A 7,231-nucleotide genomic window follows, 5' to 3' on the forward strand; every position below is an offset into this window, starting at 1 on the left:
CAATATAATTAGTTGCATCTTCTTTAAGTTTCCGCGTATTCGCATTGTTATTGGTGCTAAATTAATTACATTTTGAATTAAATTAAATATTGCTAAATGAAAAATGACACTTTTCATCAAATTCTGCTTTTTCTGAACAATCAACAAAGTTTGCTAAAAGTTACAAAATGTTTTTTTTCTTTTTCGGCCATGGATAGTTTTCTTTTGCTCTTTTGTTTTGTTGCTTCCTAGATAACAATGAGATTTTGACTTTTGACACTGTTTAATAATTTTTAAATCCAAACTATGTTCAACACCATAATTCCGTGAGCCGTTTGATTAAAAAAAAAAGTCTTAATGTTCGTAAAAAGCCAGAATATAATATAAAACACATGTTAAATTCATTAACAAAATTAGAACCATGTCATCCTCAAATGCCCGGCCCTTCCGCTCCCATCAAAAATATAAAATCTACTTTATATAAATCACTAAAATTTTGATGTTCTTAAATTTTCATATAAATTTTTTTGCGACCTTGGGCCTAGGGTCACCCCTTGACTTCCTCATGGACTCATACAACTTTGTTTAGGTTATCCTCTTTATCATCTAGTCTTATAACAGAGGAATACAAAAAAAGTCTTGTTACCTCTTCAAAATGATCCCATGACTCTGCACTTGTTAGCTTTCATGTCCGACCGACAAACCAAATAGCCCTTAGTCTCCTCCAACATTTAACACTTGCCTCCTTAAGCCAGAACATTCCAATAAATCAGTATTTTTCGTTTACTTCACCAGGACCCACATTACAAGAAAACGTCACATATATAGCTTGAAGAAAACGCTATTACAGGATAGCACACCGTGAACAAACATAAGTTACGTCCACCGTCGGCTATAAAGGGCACAAACATAAGTTATGTCCACGGTCGGCTATATCATTGTTTGCTTGTATGCAACGGTGATGTTAGGAGTTTTCAAGGCTCCTAAGCCAAATGTTGTAGTATAAATGATTGTCGAACCAGTTCTGAGGGATATCAAAGCACCGAGAATGCAAGTACTCACTTAATCTAAGTGCAACCAATGATTTAGATGAGTTTTAAGCTATGACTAAAACTAAAAAGCAATAACAGAATGATACTTTCTTGACTAAGGGAAAAGAGAACTCATGGGCATAGGGATTAGACCTTGGGTGATCAAGTTTCGAACTAAGGATGACAAATGATCAATCAAACTATCGACCTTAAGCCTAGACACAATTCTAAGCAAGCTCTATGCCTAGATGAATGCTCATTTGCTAACATATTTCAAACATCAAATGTCTTTGGTTGAATAATATGAAAGCAATCATTACTAACAAGTCTATTAACTATTTTAGCACCTTTAACAACAAATGTCTTTGGCAAAGTATACTAAAAGCCTAGGAGAGTTGTCTCAGGCATTTCATCAAACACCTTTTGGGTGGGAAATGTCTATTGATCAACTTTTGAGTGGCCAACTCAGAAGATGCATTATGAATACTCTACTAGCAAGGAACAAGAATGATCTACACTAAAACATCCTAGAACTAACCTAATCACCCTTGATCTCTCTAACCCATGAATTCAAAAGGTGATTACCCACTAATCTCCATGATTCCTCACTAATCTCCATGATTCCTCTTAAACCCATATTGGATTTCAGATTAATCATGTAGAGAAATAGATAAGAAATCAACAATAACACAAGAACATAACAATCAAAATCCAAGAGATGAACTTCTCAAGAGAGTTTTTGTGTATTTCTCAATAGATCAAAAGATAATCTGCCTGGTGGCTACCAAAGATGTTTAAAACATAGGTTTTAGAAATGTAAAACGTGCATAATGAAATGACCAAAAGGCCCTTGAGAAAACATGAATTCGGCCAAACAAATAGACGTGGAGCGACCTCGGCACGTCGCTGCGAGAGGTCGCTCCCGGGTCGTTTCTTCGCGAGCGACCTGGCTGTGTCGCTCCGAAGACGTTGCTCCCGGGTCGTTCCTCGCGAGCGACCTGGCTGTGTCGCTCTGAACTGGTCGCTGTGGTGAGGTCGCTCTAGAAGCTGGAGCGACTTCGCCTTATCGCTCTGAACTGGTCGCTCTAGGAGCTGGAGCGACTTCGCCTTGTCGCTCTAGGAGGTCGATCCGAAGCGTATAGGGCGAGCGAGTTCATGGCGTCGCTCCGGTAGGTCGCTCTGGCTGGAGTGACTTGAGATAGTCGCTCTGGGCTGGTCGCTCCAGGCAGTGCTCGTCCAAAGATCACTCTAATCACCTCCTTTGAGCTCCAAATGCACCCAAGTGTCTCCAGGAACTCCATGTGGTACTCCAATACCTGATAGAGACATATGTATGCAAAATGCAACCTAGACATGGCTAAATCCTAATCTATATGATGAAAATGCACATGAATAAATGGATAAAACAATGTGAATATGCAAGATATCAACTCCCCCAAACTTATTCTTTTACTTGTCCTCAAGTGAACTTTCTAGAACTCATAGGGAGAAAGGTTTGAAGGTGGGAGCTCATAGCCAAAAGAAACACACAAAGCCCTCAAATCAACATTTAAATTCAGCATTAGTACACCCTCTCTTATTATACTCTAGCTTCTCTAGGCCTATCTGAACTTTTTTCATCCCTACACTCATCATCATGCATTCACACATGTAAATCAGCCAACTCTCAAGTTCATTAAGCATAGCATCAAGTGAATTCTTGCAAATGGTCAATTGGTCCAAATCATTTGGTTGAGTAAGGGAAGACTTTTATTCAAGTGATTCAAGAGGTTCAAAACATATGATCTTTAAGGTGGTTTACTCTCGAAACAAGTAGACTTGACATTGCACATAATATATCTAAGAAAGGGATCAACTCATGCATACAATGCTCAATCTCCATTGTTCTACCTTTTTCCCAAACATACAATTACACAATCATTCCCAAATGTCAAACCCAACTCACATCTCTCACCAAAAGATCCTAAGAACATTAACTCATTCTCTTTGAAATCTACAAAGGATTTTTCACAACCTCAAAACATTACTTAGCTCCTAACAACTTTGTTAGCCCCCTTTTTCTTTCTTTTTCTTTTCTTTTCATATTTTATTTCTTTTTTTTTTTTTTTTAGATGGGGGCCAAGACTTTTCATAACTTGAGCTAGAGGTTTTTCTACTTATCCCAATAAGACAATTCACTTAAACACAAAGAGTCATTTCTTTTCCTTTTTCATTGCTCCCAAATCATAATCACAACTCTCACCCCCACCTATAGCTAGACAATAGAGTGCCCAATCTAGCAAGAATGAAGATCAAGCATTGTCGTTCCCGATACTCTCAACATTATGCACATGTAAGACTTTCCGAAGAAGGCCTCACTCATCAAACAATGAAAGCTTAAAAGAAGGGAAAGGTTTTGGGAGTGGTCTTCCACTAGAGTTTGTCAAAATAAGATTGGCATAAAGGATGTGACAACTCAAGTGTGTATAGCCATGACTCAGTACACAAGGGACCATGAGCAAGAAGCATTAAGTTCGTTCAGTTCAAATAAGGTTGTAGTTGGCTTCAAAGACTGAGTTTCAGCAATCAACAAGTTTCAGGAAGAGTCTTCAAGGCTCGAAGCATACAAGTGTTTTTGAGAGGTGCATAAGCTATTCAGGTGCAAAGTAATGTTCTTTACAAGGCATTTCAAATCATTGCTCCCAATGCAAGTAAATGCAACCTATATGCTCTATACTCTCCTAGAAATGCCAATGATGCAAACTAAATGAATTTTTTTTTTAATGCAAATATATATGTATAATGCAATGCATGAGACTCAAAATCATCAAAGCAAACGTGATCAAATACTTGGTACCTCCCCCAAACTTAAATGACACAGTCTCTGTGTTGTCAAGGAGAGAGAGATACCCAAAAAGAGAAAACTAATATGCAAAAACGAAATGGTATATACAAGGGAAAGTAGTGGGTTACCTTCTATGGAGAATGAGTAGAGGGAGATGCTCCCTCCTCGTCGTCCTCAGGTGGTAACTCTTCAAGGTGCTCATCAGTAAGAGTGCCCATCTCTTCAATGTAGAAGGCTTGCCCGAACACAGTTGGGTTCTTCATTTTCTCCTTGATGTCAAAGTGGAGAACATGCCCTTTACCCAAATGGAGATCAATCGTGCCCTCTTTCACATTAACAATTGCTTCTGCTGTAGCTAAGAATGGCCTTCCAAGAATCAATGGGTCCTGAGCCTCCTCACCCATCTCAAGCACCACAAAATCTGTAGGTATCTCATACCTTCCAATCTTCACAGGTAGGTCCTTTATGATGCCCACAGGGTACTTCACTGAACGATCAGCTAACACCAGAGAGAGTTTACACTTCTTGTACTGAGTGAATCCAAGCTTCTTTGCAACAGACAAAGGCATCACGCTGACACTAGCTCCCAAATCGCAGAGACATTTCTCAAATACCATAGGTCCAAGAGCACAAGGTAGTGTAAAGCATCCTGGATCCTCTAACTTCCCTGGAACATCAAGCCTTTGGATGATGGCACTGCACTCATGGGTAAGAATCATCATGCTTTCCATTTCCTTCTTCTTTGCAGCTACAACATCTTTCAGGAACTTGTTGTATTGAGGAATCAACATGAAAGCATCGATGATGGGCATTGCAACCTGAGCTTCACTCATTTGCTTCTCAAACAAAGCCTTGTACTTCTCTAGCAGCTGCCTCTTGAATCTACCAGAGAATGGTAGTTTGGGTTCATAGGGAGGAGGAACAAAAGAATTTTCACTTGCTGGAGCAAGAACTTCACCATCTTTCACTGTTTTCTTCGCTTCCCCAACCTTTCCTTTACCCTTGGCTTCCACAATCTTCTCCAAGATTTCATCATTGATTTTCTCATCAACAATCACCACTTCATCATCTAAGTTGATGGCCACCTCCTCATCTAGTTTCTCAGCATCCCTGGTGAGGGTTGTAGGAGGTAAATGTTTACCACTCCTAAGGGTGATAGCTTTGGCCTCCTTGGGGTTTTGGTCAGATTTTCCAGGTATAGATCCTTGCTGGCGAGTCTGGTGAGTGTTCATGGAAGCAAACTGATTCTCTAAATTCTTGACTGTAGAAGCAAGATGTGAGAACTTGTTGTTGAGCTCATTGTAGCTCCCATCAATCTTGGAATGAAGGTTCTTCAACTCATAACCAACATGCTTCTCACTTCTAGTCTGAGACTCCAAGATTTGTTTCAGCAGGGTGTCAGTGCTGCTCTCTTGAGGAGCAGAGGAACCAGATGAGGGGTTTTGCTGAGGTTGATAGCTACCTTGCTGGTTGTGTCGAGGCGGATAACCACTCTGTTGGTTGTTGGGATAGGATTTCTGTTGGTAGTTGTTATACTGAAAGTTGAGCTCTTTTTTTTTGTACCAATTACCATTGTTGTTGATGAAACACAGCTCTTCCTGACCTTCCAAACCGTCAACCTCATGGACAATAGGTGGTGTCTCTTGGCTTGGGTTACCAACAAAGTGCAGCTGCTCTTGTGTGGCTTTATCAGCAAGGAGGATGTCTATCTTATCCTGTAGAGCTTTCAACTCCTTCCTCGTCTGCTTATCATCTGTTCGACTGCCTCTGTCGTGGTCTCCACTGTAGACTGCATCACTCTTTACCATGTTGTCAACCAGCTCCTCTGCATCTTCCTCAGTTCTCCCCAAGAAGAACCCATTGCTAGCTGTATCCAGTCTGGCCCTGTACTTAGGAAGAGCACCACGGTAGAATGTGCTCAGCAAGCTCTCCTTAGAGAAACCATGGTGTGGGCATTGAGCTTGGTAGCCCTTGAATCTCTCCCAGGCTTCACTGAAGCCTTCTAAGTTCTTCTGTTGAAAGCTGGAAATCTCATTTCTCAGCTTAGCAGTTCTTGAAGTAGAGAAGAACTTCTCCAAGAATGCTCTCTTGCACTCATCCCAAGTAGTGATAGAGTCGCTGGGTAGAGACTTCTCCCACTGACGTGCCTTATCCCCTAAAGAGAAAGGGAATAACTTCAGCTTCAAGGCGTCCTCAGACACACCATTGGTTTTTGACAACCCACAGTAGCTGTCGAACCTATCCAAGTGATCAAATGGGTCCTCTAGAGCCAAGCCATGATACTTGTTGTTCTCGATCACGTTGAGGAGTCCTAACTTGACCTCAAAGTTGTTGGCTGCCACAACTGGTGCTCGGATTCCGAATCTATGACCATGTATGTTGGGGCGGTCGTAAGTGCCAATGGGTCGAGCTGCTCACTGTTGGTTGTGTGGAACGTTGTTGGCATCATTTTGAGGTATGTCTCCCATATCAGTATCCAATCTCTGCAAGTGAGACTGTTGCTCTTCTTCTCGTCTCTTTCTAGCACACTCTCTCTCTAAAGCTCTGATGTCTGCGGCTCTTGGAACTAGGTTTGATGGACCTTTGCTCCTCAATTTCGTACACCTGTAAAGTAAAGGGAGGTGAAGAAGGAGAATCAGTAACAAAAGAAAATAAAAATGACTTAGTCTCAAGCAAGTGACTAAATCTCAAAGTTTAAATCTACTCAGAATTTGGCAACGGCGCCAATTTGATGTTAGGAGTTTTCAAGGCTCCTAAGCCAAATGTTGTAGTATAAATGATTGTCGAACCAGTTCTGAGGGATATCAAAGCACCGAGAATGCAAGTACTCACTTAATCTAAGTGCAACCAATGATTTAGATGAGTTTTAAGCTATGACTAAAACTAAAAAGCAATAACAGAATGATACTTTCTTGACTAAGGGAAAAGAGAACTCATGGGCATAGGGATTAGACCTTGGGTGATCAAGTTTCGAACTAAGGATGACAAATGATCAATCAAACTATCGACCTTAAGCCTAGACACAATTCTAAGCAAGCTCTATGTCTAGATGAATGCTCATTTGCTAACATATCTCAAACATCAAATGTCTTTGGTTGAATAATATGAAAGCAATCATTACTAACAAGTCTATTAACTATTTTAGCACCTTTAACAACAAATGTCTTTTGCAAAGTATACTAAAAGCCTAGGAGAGTTGTCTCAGGCATTTCATCAAACACCTTTTGGGTGGGAAATGTCTATTGATCAACTTTTGAGTGGCCAACTCAGAAGATGCATTATGAATACTCTACTAGAAGGAACAAGAATGATCTACACTAAAACATCCTAGAACTAACCTAATCACCCTTGATCTCCCTAACCCATGAATTCAAAAGGTGATTACTCACTAATCTCC

At 40.4% G+C, this 7,231-nt stretch overlaps 1 non-coding gene across 1 annotated transcript; it reads left to right on the forward strand.

Moving 5' to 3' along the window:
- The first annotated feature begins 5,772 nt into the window (after positions 1-5,772).
- Positions 5,773-5,879, forward strand: LOC125592265. The gene has a single exon (XR_007328103.1). It is a non-coding gene; the product is annotated as a small nucleolar RNA R71 (small nucleolar RNA).
- Positions 5,880-7,231: the final 1,352 nt, after the last annotated feature.

Source organism: Brassica napus, chromosome C8, assembly GCF_020379485.1.
Source record: "Brassica napus cultivar Da-Ae chromosome C8, Da-Ae, whole genome shotgun sequence".
In the NCBI taxonomy this organism is placed as follows: Eukaryota; Viridiplantae; Streptophyta; class Magnoliopsida; order Brassicales; family Brassicaceae; genus Brassica; species Brassica napus.